Here is a 12,542-nt window from a genome sequence, read left to right as displayed (position 1 = left end):
AAGAAGTGGAAAATTCGGGGATCTCTTGACACCAAGCCACGGTCAGGTGGATCAAAAAATTATTTCAGCCGAAACTGCAAGAAGAATTGTTAAGGATACAAATATTGTCAGGGCCTAGGCGGACCCAAAAGCAGACAAGGACAAGTAGAGATTGTGAAGAGTGATTTATTAGTGAGAGCATTTGTGGAGAATGGACAGAGTGCAGGCAGGGGAGATGGAGTGAAGGTGATTCCAGGAGTCCAGGTAGTCAGGAAGGAGAATGTGGGTCAGGATGCAGCAGATGAACCGGTCGTCGAGGCAGAGTCCAGGCAGGTGAATGGAGATGCGGAATCCTGTGACGGAGCGGAGAACAGGGAGAGTCAGAACATGAAACAAACAGGTAAGTGGGACCAGGTAGGACTTCAGACTGAGCAGGACGTACGAGATACGACTAACGATCTGGCAGGGACGAGACGTCAAAGCACCGCTTAAATGCTGCCGGTGAGTGGTGGAATAGGGAACAGGTGCGTGATCATCAAGGGGAACCAGCTGGCACCGGCAACACCCCGGAGTAGACGCCACACCCCCTAATAGGTTGCCAGGACGACCATAACAGAGGCACAGACAGAAAGGGGAACAGGCATCCACACACACAATATCACAGGGGAGGGATCGTGACAAATATAAACCCACAGGTAACCTCATGAGAAATACAGGCTGCTCTGGGAAAAGACAGTGTGGTTGTTTCAAGGAGAACAATACGATACTTGAACAAAAATGAGCTGCATGGTGAAGTTGCCAGAAAGAAGCCTTTACTGCGCCAATACCAGAAAAAAGCCTGGTTAAAATTATGCCTGACAACACCTTGACACCCCTCACAGCTTCTGGCACACTGTAATTTGGAGTGACAAGACCAAAATAGAGGTCATAACCTTAAGCACTATGTTTGGAGAGGGGTCAACAAGTCTTATAGTGAACAGAATACCATCCCCACTGTGAAGCATGGTGATGGCTCACTCATGTTTTGAGGGGGTGTGAGCTCTAAAGGAAAGGGGAATCTTGTGAAAATTGATGGCAAGATAAATGCAGCATGTTATCAGAAAATACTGACAGACAATTTGCATTCTTCTGCATGAAAGCTACGCATGGGACGCTCTTGGACATTCCAGCACGACAATGACCCTAAGCACAAGGCCAAGTTGACCCTCCAGTGGTTACAGCAGAAAAAGGTGAAGGTTCTGGAGTGGCCATCACAGTCTCCTGTCTTTAATATCATCGAGCCACTCTGGGGAGATCTCAAACGTGTGGTTCATGCAAGACGACCATAGACTTTGCATGACATTTTGCCAAGACGAATGGGCAGCTATACCACCTGCAAGAATTCGGGGCCTCATAGACAACTATTACAAAAGACTACCCTCTGTCACTGATGCTAAAGGGGGCAATACTCCATATTGAGAACTACAGGTGTGCAGACTTTTGAACAGGGGTCAATTAATTTTTTTCTTAGTTGCCATGTTTTGTTTTATGTTTGTGCCATTCTGTTATGACCTACAGTTGAATGCAAGGACGCCGACAGGAATGACAGGGCCCAGGGCCCTGATGGGAAACCACGGGCCAAAATGTACATTATTAGTACATGTACAATGCCCGATAGAGAATCACGTTCCGAATAAAAATATGAAAAATGTAAATACCTGTTCCAATAAAAGTGCTAACTCAGAGTTCGATGACGTTCTTCTTAGCCTTGCTAATGTTAGTGTAATATTCTATTAAAATATGCATTACAATATTTTGTTTTGTTTAAATGTTTAAAGGGTGCCAAAGATTTTGTTGAGAGACAGGTTTTTTCCATAATTAATATTTTGTCTTTGTTATAGTTGTGGTGTGTTTATGTGAAAAGGGCATGAGAAGAATAACAACCGATAATGTTTAACAGGTAGCTGTGATCATTTCACTCTGTTAAGTGTTGTTAGTGTCAAGGTTTCGAGGAATTAATGTGAACTAGCAACATTAGTACTACCGCAAAAGAGACGGCACACGTGGGAATTATTGGATGGTTAGCTGTGAGGAAGCTAATGCAAGGGGACATTTCTCTGGTTGAAGGTTTTTTGGTTACACACACCCATATACAAAGGTTTTTGAGAAGGTACTCTTCTCAAAAACCTTGGTACAAAAATCTGGTACTCTGACTAACATTGAGTTTTCCTGAGGAGGGTTTGAGCTCCAACGAAGCGCGCCAACATATCTAAAGAGTGCACTCTAATATATATTGTTTTATTTACTGTGAAAGTGTTTGTACTTTGTATAATTTTTTTTCAATACATTCTATCTGTGGTATATCCTGGGCCTCTGGTAGATTTTCTAAGTGATCATTAAGGTGAATGTTCCTTTTCTGTAGCTTGTTGTCTATCTGAGTCAGTGGCAAAGGGGTTACATTAGCTTTGGGTTCCTGGTAACTAGCTACAGAGAGTTGGTTTAAGTCTTCTTTTGCTTTGGCGTTTTCATAGTGTATTCTGTAGTGGACAAGGGAGGAACTGACTGTTTGTCGTCCTGGTCTCTAGGTGCCATTATAGTTTCTTACAGTAAACAAACTTCGCTACTTAACTTGGTAGCCTATGGGGCTTTCGGCCGGATTTCACTAGTGGGACATTTTGGGTCCTAGATTCATTTCTGTAACAGATACAACCTATTATGATGTATCCTTTTAATAGCAACCCCTCTGGCTACAATAAAAACACATAAAAACAGACTTCTGGGTCACTATTTATAAAACTCATCTGTTTGACAGGCAAAAAAAATTTTTTCGGAAAACATTTCTGCCATTCAGCATCAAGATTTTTTTTTGGAAGCATTATGAGATTTTTTGTCAATGGTATTTCCTCATACTTTCATGCCTTTACTATCAAATTACACTGTAATTGGGTTGAAAATAATGAAAAATAATATAATAGAAGGTAAAAAATATAGGCACCCCCAAAAAATGTGGTTCTTCTACCTAGAAATAAAACATTATGAAATAAATAAGATTGAATGTAAAATCCCATGTAATAGGTGTAATGACTCAAAACGGCCAGCAGATGGCAGCACTAGATCGCTAGTTACGTTTGGACTTATATATTTTATAAACTCAGAAAAATTACCAACTTCTTCCCAAAAACTCAAGAACATCCCCATACTATTTTGACTAAATATTAATTTTTATATCTTATATATAATACAAACGATGTATTATGGTTAAAAACATCATATATAGTGATGTACACGCTTGTAATATTTATACTGATGTACAAATGAGCCTTTCTAAGATGAATAGGCAATGTCGTTGCCTGGTGAAAAGTTCTCATAGCAACCCAAACTATACAACTATACAACCCATATTATACACGGAAAACCCCAATTATACACGGAACGCTTCAGGAAAGTGGCTACAAATAATATACCATTGGAATCGGACGATTATGGAGAATCTATTTTTCGAAATATTTATGCAAATTAGCACTGTCCGCGGGATCGCGGACGTCGACCATGAATGGTTAAGGCATGCTATATATAATATCATCCAAATAAAATGAGCATTCACAAAATAAGCCAAGGAGGAAAGCCTGCCTCGCAGAAGGTGATTGGCTGGAACGGGATTGGCTGGGAAGTAGCGGTTTGCTCCAAAAATGATAAAATGACATTCCACTGGCACTTAATTTTTATTTATTTTTTGGAATAAATCCTATTGCTTCTAGTGCAGCTTTAACAAAGTAATGTTGGCGCTGGTGTTTAGGGTATCACCCTGATTGGCTGTTGGTGTTAGGGTATCACTCTGATTGGCTGTAGGTGTTAGGGTATCATTGATTGGTTGTTGGTAGAATAAACCATTTATACAGAAAAAGGTTTAATCATAATGCTGTATAAAAAAAACAGCAAAGAGTAAATAACATGAATCCCTTCATCAATGCAATTCTTCTGTTTATTAACTTAACCTTCCTGATAGTACTGCATACTTACACTGACTGACAAATTAATAATTCTATTTAAACCAACCAAATGGGCCCCCCAGGCCTGGGCGTCACTGGTTGAATGTGAATCCCATAATAATTAAATATGTGTTATTCCTGCTCACTCATGTTTTCTTTACAAATGATACATATATTACCAATTTGCCAAGGTTATGCAAACTTTTGAGCAATAATGTAAATAGGATGCTCAGATCTAAAGATTTCAATTCATGGAGATCAAATGGCTAATACACAGCTCTGGAAATTATAAGTTTCTCTGGTTTTACTATTCATAGGTATGTGTTTGAGTAAAATGAACAGTTTTGTTTCATTCTATAAACTACTGACAACATTACTCCCAAATCCCAAGCGTCATTTAGAGTATTTTTTTGTAGAAAACAACTAGTCTAAATAACAATTTTTGTTTTAATTGTTTTCAGACCTCAAATAATGCAAAGAAAACAAATTCATATTCATTTTTCGACAACAAAATACTAATGTTTTAACAAATGAATATTTGGTGGAATAACCCAGATTTTTTATCACAGCTTTCATGCGTCTTGGGATGCTCTCCACCAGTCTATCACATTGCTGCTGGGTGACTTTATGCCACTCCTGGCAAAAAAATCAAGTAGCTCAGCTTTGTTTGATGGCTTGTGACCATCTATCTTCCTCTTAATGGAGATTGGGCTGACCATGACAGGGTCTTGATCTGGTGGTCCTCCATCCACACCTTGATTGACCTGGCTGTGTGGCATGGAGCATTGTCCTGCTGGAAAAAAATAAGAGTTGGGGAACATTGTCAGAGCAGAAGGAAGCAGGTGTTCTTCCAGGATAACCTTGTACTTGGCTTGATTCATGTGTCCTTCACAAAGAAAAATCTGCCTGATTCCAGCCTTGCTGGAGCATCCCCAGATCATCACTGATCCTCCACCAAATTTCAGTGGGTGCGAGACACTGTGGCTTGTAGGCCTCTCCAGGTTTCTGTCACACCATTAGACGACCAGGTGTTGGGCAAAGCTGTAAATTTGACTTGTCAGAGAAGATGACCTTACTCCATTCCTCTACGGTCCAATCCATATGGTCTTTTGCAAACTCCAGCCTGGCTCTTCTTTGCTTCTCATTGATGAAGGTCTTTTATTCGAGCTTTGCATGACTTCAGCCCTGCCCCTAGGAGCCTGTTTCAAACCGTCCTTGGCGTGCACTTCACCCTGGCTGCTGTTTGCCTTTGTTTTTGTTGGTCACTTGATGTCCTCCTACGGTTGTTGAGTGACATTCGAATGAGTTGACGGTCATCTTAGTCATTGGACAGTCGTTTTCGCCCTCTGCCAGTGTGTAGCTTTGTTTTCCCCAATGTTTGTTGCTTGACCTTGTTCTTATGAACCGCCATCTTTGAAATTTTCAGGATGGAAGCAACCTGACGCTCACTGTATCCCTCTGCCAGTAAAGCCAGAATTGAACCCTTTTTTTCCTCACTCAAAGCTTTTCTTTACAACTCTTTTGTCATGCTGAATAGTTATTTTTTAATTCTAATTACCTTTGAGGTACTACTTGCACTGTTTTTGCCATCCAGCTGGTTCTATTGCAAGAGGATAGTGATGACCACAGCAGTGTTTTTTATACTTTTCCTTGTTTAATTAGATTTGGTTCAGGTAATCACCTAATCAGTACCTCATTGAGTAAAATGAGATGTGCCTGTGTTGGAATTTAACAGACACTGGAATGGAATGGCTGCCATAATGCTGATTTAAGAAAAAATAGGAGTAGTCTCTTAATTTTTTCCAGAGCTGTATATTTAAAGGATACATTTTTTATTAAAGGACTGGTTGTTAATGGTTCACACCTGTTGAATCTTGTTTAAAGTATGACAGCAACCAACATAATTGCACAAATTGCTATTCCAAATGATCTTGTTAGATGTAATCAAGTTATATGCACAGTTGCCTGGTGATACACGGCAACCTCTAGTTCAGGTATGCAGTATTGCAGCTCTCGCAACTGATTATGAATAAAGCTTTGTGGGATTCCCAGACATAGATTTCACACCATGGCTTGTATTTGATGTTTGATGTTTTATTTGTTTTTTATATTTCTTGTCTATGTGTATTATGTATTAATAATACCATGTAAACAACAATTGCTTTTATTTTGGAATAGTAAAGCAGGCACACAAGATTTACTTTTACATGTATTTTTCTTAAATAACATGACACAATTTAAACAATTCACAAACTTGTACATGCTGTATACAATAAAAAAATATTTAACATGCTTACTATAGTACATCCTAAATAGAAACCTGGTGACTAGAGCATTTTTCTGCATAAATCATCACTATAAAAAATAGCATCTAATGATGTCTATTAGCAGTCATCATTGATGTAACATCCTATGCATGATCACATTGCTAGCAGATGAAAATTGATAAATTAATTTTTGGTCCATTTGGGTATTGTTTGTTAATAATAGTAAACCCCGTAACTCCTGTTTGTTTAGTGTGCATGTTGTTTTCGTCGTTGCCTGGTGCATCTGTTCCGTGTCTGTCCTTGTTGTGTTGTGTTCCGGTTTTCCGGGCAATGTGTTGAGGGCGGGGCGTTGCCTCCCTGGGCTGATGCTGCTGCCACCTGACAGTCATCAACAATCACACACCTCTTCCTGATCTACAATCTCTCACAGTATTTAGGAGGTGACTTGACTTCCAGCCCCCGCCGGATCGCTAAGTCCCAACCGTAGGTTAGAGCTTTACGTGCCAACTAAACCAAGTTTTTATCTATCTACTCAGTCTTGGTTTATCTGTTGGCTATGCTCCAGTTCACTGCCTAGATGTACCTACCAAAATCACACACCTGTTTACCGCCCTGGACCTTGGAGCCATAGCAACACCATCGGGAAAGTCACCATCCACCTACACCTGGATCTGGCTTCGAGCCCAGCCTTTCTACCCACCCTGTAGCACCTTCCTCCTTGTTCCCTGTTTTGATCCAATAAAACTCTTCTACCCGTCCTTCAGTGTCCAGTCTGCTTCTGGGTCCAAGCAGGAACCCTGACAGTTAAAGCCAATTGGTCGAATTCACTACTGATACTGATGTGTAATCTGGTTTGAATGGTTTGCTAGGGAATGCCTGACCGTATGCATACATAGCCATTAAATCCCAATTATAGTATTTAAAATGTAATGTTTTTTGTATAACTCTCTGTAAAACGTTCATTATCCACCAATCCAAAAACAATGCATTTTGGCAGGGCTCCTAAAAATATTATTTCCTGATTACAAACACTACTCCCCGCAGATAAACAAAATGTCTTAATGCAAACCCTCTTAACTGGGTACTTTGCGGTGGTTCAGAGTAGCGCTTTAGCGTATCCAAGTTTCACAGCTACAGCTATAGTGACTTTTCTGACAAAGAGTGATGCAGATACTAAATGCAGATAATAATGCACAATCCCCAGCTAGCAGAACTCACCTTTACAGCGTACCATCCTCACCTTTATGTCCACGCCATTTAACATGGGTTTCTCTTGAAAGAAGATATCACTATGAACAGGGCTGATCGTTTCAAATATTGTGCTATCCAGGAAATTCGAACGATCACCCAAGGAGACATCCACTTGTGAAAATAGAGTGGCTATTGGGTAATTCATAATCCCAACTCCTACTCTGACATCAATATAATTTCCGTCCAGTTTAGTGATTTTCACTCGTAGATATAACTAAGTATTGTTTATGTCAACGTAATCTTCACTGTTGCCTGTAGTGAAGGACTGTTAGGAGGCTGAATCCGATATTACTGTTAGGGTTGGTATTTCAAATTATTTATATTTCTCAATAGATGTGTGTGTCACAAGAACACAGTTCATACTGTAGCAGGCTCAGGTATGAGGGGTTTCCATATCACCAAGTTCAATAACAACAGCAGCACAGAAAGCACAACTGGAATGCAGTTGGGGTATTTGTTAGGGATATTTGTACACAGTCACAGTGGGTAAAGGGGGGAATGCAGGAACCAGTTTACACTCCAAACCAGTTTGGTACACAGGGGGATAATCAGACAGTCTAGGTCACAATGGGTAATCACACAGAATTATCTTGCTTTGCATACTCTCCATAACATACCTACAGTATCCCTCTCCATCCTTCCCTATTGGGCAGCCCACTACCTATTTTGCCCCCAAGCACTCAATGCCATAAAATGCCCAGCCTTCCCTTGTTTGGGCAGGAAGTCCATATAAGACTCGAGGTGGAGTCAACAGGCTGCCAGAAATCTTCCCTCACTCACCACTCACCTCACCTCTACCTGCAATCTGCCACAGTACATTCACCAGACATACAGTTTAGGAGTGCCATCTTTATTTTTATTTAACCACGACTCTTGTTTTTGTCCCATTCTTGCATTTAAAACTCTTTAGTAGGCTCATCCTACCACGTGTTCTTTTTCTAACACCTAGATCCATAACTATCAATTTTGATAGTTATGGGTGAGCCTAACTATCAACTATATTCCTTGCTGCATTTTTTAAATGTGGTTTTGCTATTGAGAACCGCCACTTATACCCATTCAGAAATGTGCTACGAAAAGGCCTTGATCAGCCCCATTCATTGCAGCGCAAGTATGATGGGTAAACCGTTACCAGCATGAGTAACATACTTTTTTGGGTCATCACAGACTTTACAATAAATATTTTTTTCCTGGTCAGAAGCGCAATCTTCCTATCACCTTCTCCACTACTAATGTAACCTACTGATTCTGATCAGATTTTCCTTCAATTCAGATCTCATAAAAAATGTCTCCTACTAAGAGGTACGTAGTAGTCACTGTGACAACTTTGTTATTTTTCCTGGAAATATGTACAGTTCTCAACAGCAGGACATAAATGTCCCCAACTCTGATAATCAATTATATCTGTGTAGATGTACAGGAAGTAAAAACCCACCAGAATATTTGTAGGGAATGGGGCGTTCCATCACCATTCGCCAGGTTTTAAGTCTAATATCTGCTCTCACTTTGCATAAAAGTGGGATTTACCTTTTAGAAATAATCTATATTTTTAAATTCATTACAGCCCAACCAAACACTTTGTGTTTTTTTATTCTTTTTTTTTTATTACTGTCACTCATTTTCCTGGGACATTGTAATAACCAGTGCTGAGTTCAAATTTCCGTGTTTTATTATGTTTCCATCTTTAATTAAAAATTTGTATTTATCATGTGTAAGACTTCCACATATGCGGATATTGGAATTCTATCAAGACCACTTCCCTGTCACTTTTCAAACTATGCCTCTGGGGAATTGTGTGGTATAACCTGAACTTGGATTGCTTGGATATGTATATTTGTTTAGTAGTGTGCTGCAAATGCTCTGTTTTTATATACATGCAAGCAGTATTTGTACTTAATTAAACTGAATGCTTGTTGATACAAAATGTACTAAACAGAGAAAACATTGACTTGAACAGGGTACTCCAGCAGTCACACTGAGCATCATCTCAGTGTTCATCACTTCATATCACTGTTTTATATGCCCTCTTCCTTCCTTATTCCTACTTTTGGGTGTTGTCACTTCCCCACTTGGATTATGGGGCCCTGTGTGGGTATGCATGTGCTATGCTATCTGACTGTCAGAAGACTGTGTCCTTGACTAGTGTATGCGAATGCATGTGTGCAATTCTGAGGAGGTTACCTCAAAATCAATAAATCCAATCATAGCTTTAGTTGTCCAAGTACCAAGAAAAAGGCAAACGTTTGTAGAAATCAATGTGTTGGCCAAAATTTGACAAGTGCTATTGAGTACAACCGTAGGGCTTTCATACTGGCAGGTGGATGGGTGTTTTCAACTAGCACTGAGAGTGGCAGTCCTGCTGAGTGCACAGTGTGTGAACTATAATCAACCATTTAATAGATATTTGGTCACAGAAAGGACACTGAATGTCCAGAGAGGGGGCAGTATTGCCAATTGTGTAAGATGTACAATGGCATCCATGTCTATGTCCAAATAACTGGTAAACATGGCTAAAGTTCAGTTCCATTAACTTCTGTTGAAATTACTATTAAGTGGTGATATAGGAAATATTCAGCAATCTTTTACTGTTGTGTTGTTGTTCCATGAAGTGGGACTTTTCTGGTTCCCCGGAGAAGACATTTAAAAGGCAAAAGAACATTTTGACTGACAATAATAAAAAGCAATTTCTCTTTCAGAGTACTCAAGATGAAATATTTGTATGGACAATAAGTCACTGTGCAAATTCACATGAGTAGAACAGGGCCTCATTGGCATATTTTAAGTAGCTGTGTCTTCTCCAGAGCCTTTGTTAGTAACTAGGCTCTTAAAATCTTTACTCATATATGATCCAGAAAAAGGAAGGCGCGCTGTAGAGGAAGAGTCACACTCACAATGGCTAGTTTTCTGCTTACTACTGTTTGTATTGTTTTTATTTGTGTACATGCTGCACTGTCGCTCATACAGTGTGATCATCAAGTGCATTTGGAAATTTTTTCATTACTGGTTACAGACTATTTCTAAACTTGCCGGAGCAGTTGCTGTGACTCCTTTGTCCTGCCGTGGATGTGTTTACTAACATGCCCATGGAGGAGAGAGAAGAGAGGCAAACTATGCCGGTATCCTATGTAGATCTCAGACGAGATGCTGCAATCTGCCCTTACTGAGCATTTTACTTGCACATGTTCAATCCCTGGACAATAAAATGGACAATAAAACTACTCACCCAGATTAACTTCCAGCAGGACATTGTGAACTGTTGCATTTTGGCGTTTTCCCGAGACGTAGTTGAATCCCATGGTGCCTGACTCGGCCATTATCGCAGCTGGTTTTTCCATCTACAGGCATGACAGAACCTTGGAATCAGGTAAACGTGAAGGCAGAGGGGTCTGCATTATGGTTAATTCTCGCTGGGGTTTGGATGTTGCAATACTTTCAACACATTGCTTACCAGACCCTTCTACCTTCTGCAGTTTGGCCCTTCTACCTTCTGCAGGAATTCAGCTCCACTATAATCACAGCAGTCTCCACACACCCACAGGCGGATGAAATACGTGAGCTAGAGGCCCTATACGGAGTTAATAATGGACTAGAGGACACTCACCCTGAGGCAGCTTTTATTTTTGGGCTAACATAAGGAAAGATTTGCTGAAATACCACCAGCATATTTACTTTCCTACCCGTGTTGACTCTTGACCATTGTTATTCATAAATATGGAACAGCTACAAATTCCTCCCCCGCCCTGCATTTGGTAAGGCGGATCACACCTCCATTCTTCGCCTCTCAATATACAGACAATGACAAAAACAGGAAAAGACGGTTCTTCAGGCAGTTCAGCGCTGGAGTGAGGAATACATTATCACTCTCCAGGACTGCTTCGAGCCCACAGACTGGCAGATGTTTTGTTTTGCCACATATGGGGACATTAATGAATACACACACTCTGTCTCGGCATATTATCTCCAAGTGCATTGATGATGTCGTCCTGAGGGTCAATGTCAGGACTTTGCCCAACCAGAAGCCCTGGGTTAATGGTAATGTCCATGCTAAGCTCAGAGCACGGTTCTCTGCCTATAGCTCTGGGGACCTGGAGGATTTGAGGAGATCCAAATATGACCAACAGAAGGCTATTAAAGATGGAAAGAGACTAAATGGATAATTTGAAGTCTAACTCCCCAGTTCTGACCATAGACGCATGTGGTGTGGACTGCAACACATCACAGACTACAAAGGGAGGAAAAGCAGTGATGCCTGTCTCGCCACCTCTCTCCCTGACAAGCTCAACACCTTCTATACACGGTATGAGGCAACCAACACAATTACTTCGGTGAGGCTTGCTGAGGACCAGGATGACTGCACTCTGTCCCTAACCATGGCGGACGTGAGGAGAGCGGTTAAGAGTGAACCCTCGGAAGTCACTAGGGCCAGATGACATGTCCTCAAGGGATGTGGCGACCTGCTAGCGGAGGTATTCACCTCTATATTCAACCTCTCCCTGACTGAATCGGCAGTCCCCACCTGATTCAAACAGACCACCATCGTCCCTGTACCGAAGAAACCTTCCATCATCTGCCTGAATGACCACCGCCCTGTAACACTGACCTTCACCATCATGAAGTGTGGTCAGAACCTACATCTGCTCCACCCTTCCTGACACCTTGGACCCCCTTCAATTTGTATATCGCCCTGACTGTACACACCGCCCTCTCCCATCTGGAAAAGGTTAACGCATACATGAGGATGCTTTTTGTGGACTACAGTTTAGCATTCAACACTATTGTGCCTGCAAAGCATGTTCCCATGCTCAGGACCCTGGTTCTTAACGCCTCCCTTTGCAACCGAATCTCGGATTTCATCCCGAGGAGGCAAACTCCGCTTCTCTGCACTGACCCTGAGCATCGGAGCCGCTCAGGGCTGCGTACTCAGTCCCCTTCTGTACTCCTTGTTCATCCATGACTGTGTGGCCACAGGCAGCTCATAGCCATACTTATATTTGCTCCAACAACAACATAGCATAAGCAGTTGTGAATCAATGTCTTGTTTTGGTGAAAGTGACAATGAAAGTGACAACAAGTGCAC

This window comes from Esox lucius, chromosome 15, assembly GCF_011004845.1.
Source record: "Esox lucius isolate fEsoLuc1 chromosome 15, fEsoLuc1.pri, whole genome shotgun sequence".
In the NCBI taxonomy this organism is placed as follows: domain Eukaryota; kingdom Metazoa; phylum Chordata; class Actinopteri; order Esociformes; family Esocidae; genus Esox; species Esox lucius.
The sequence above is the reverse complement of the archived record's forward strand: the minus strand, read 5'-3'. Positions refer to the sequence as shown.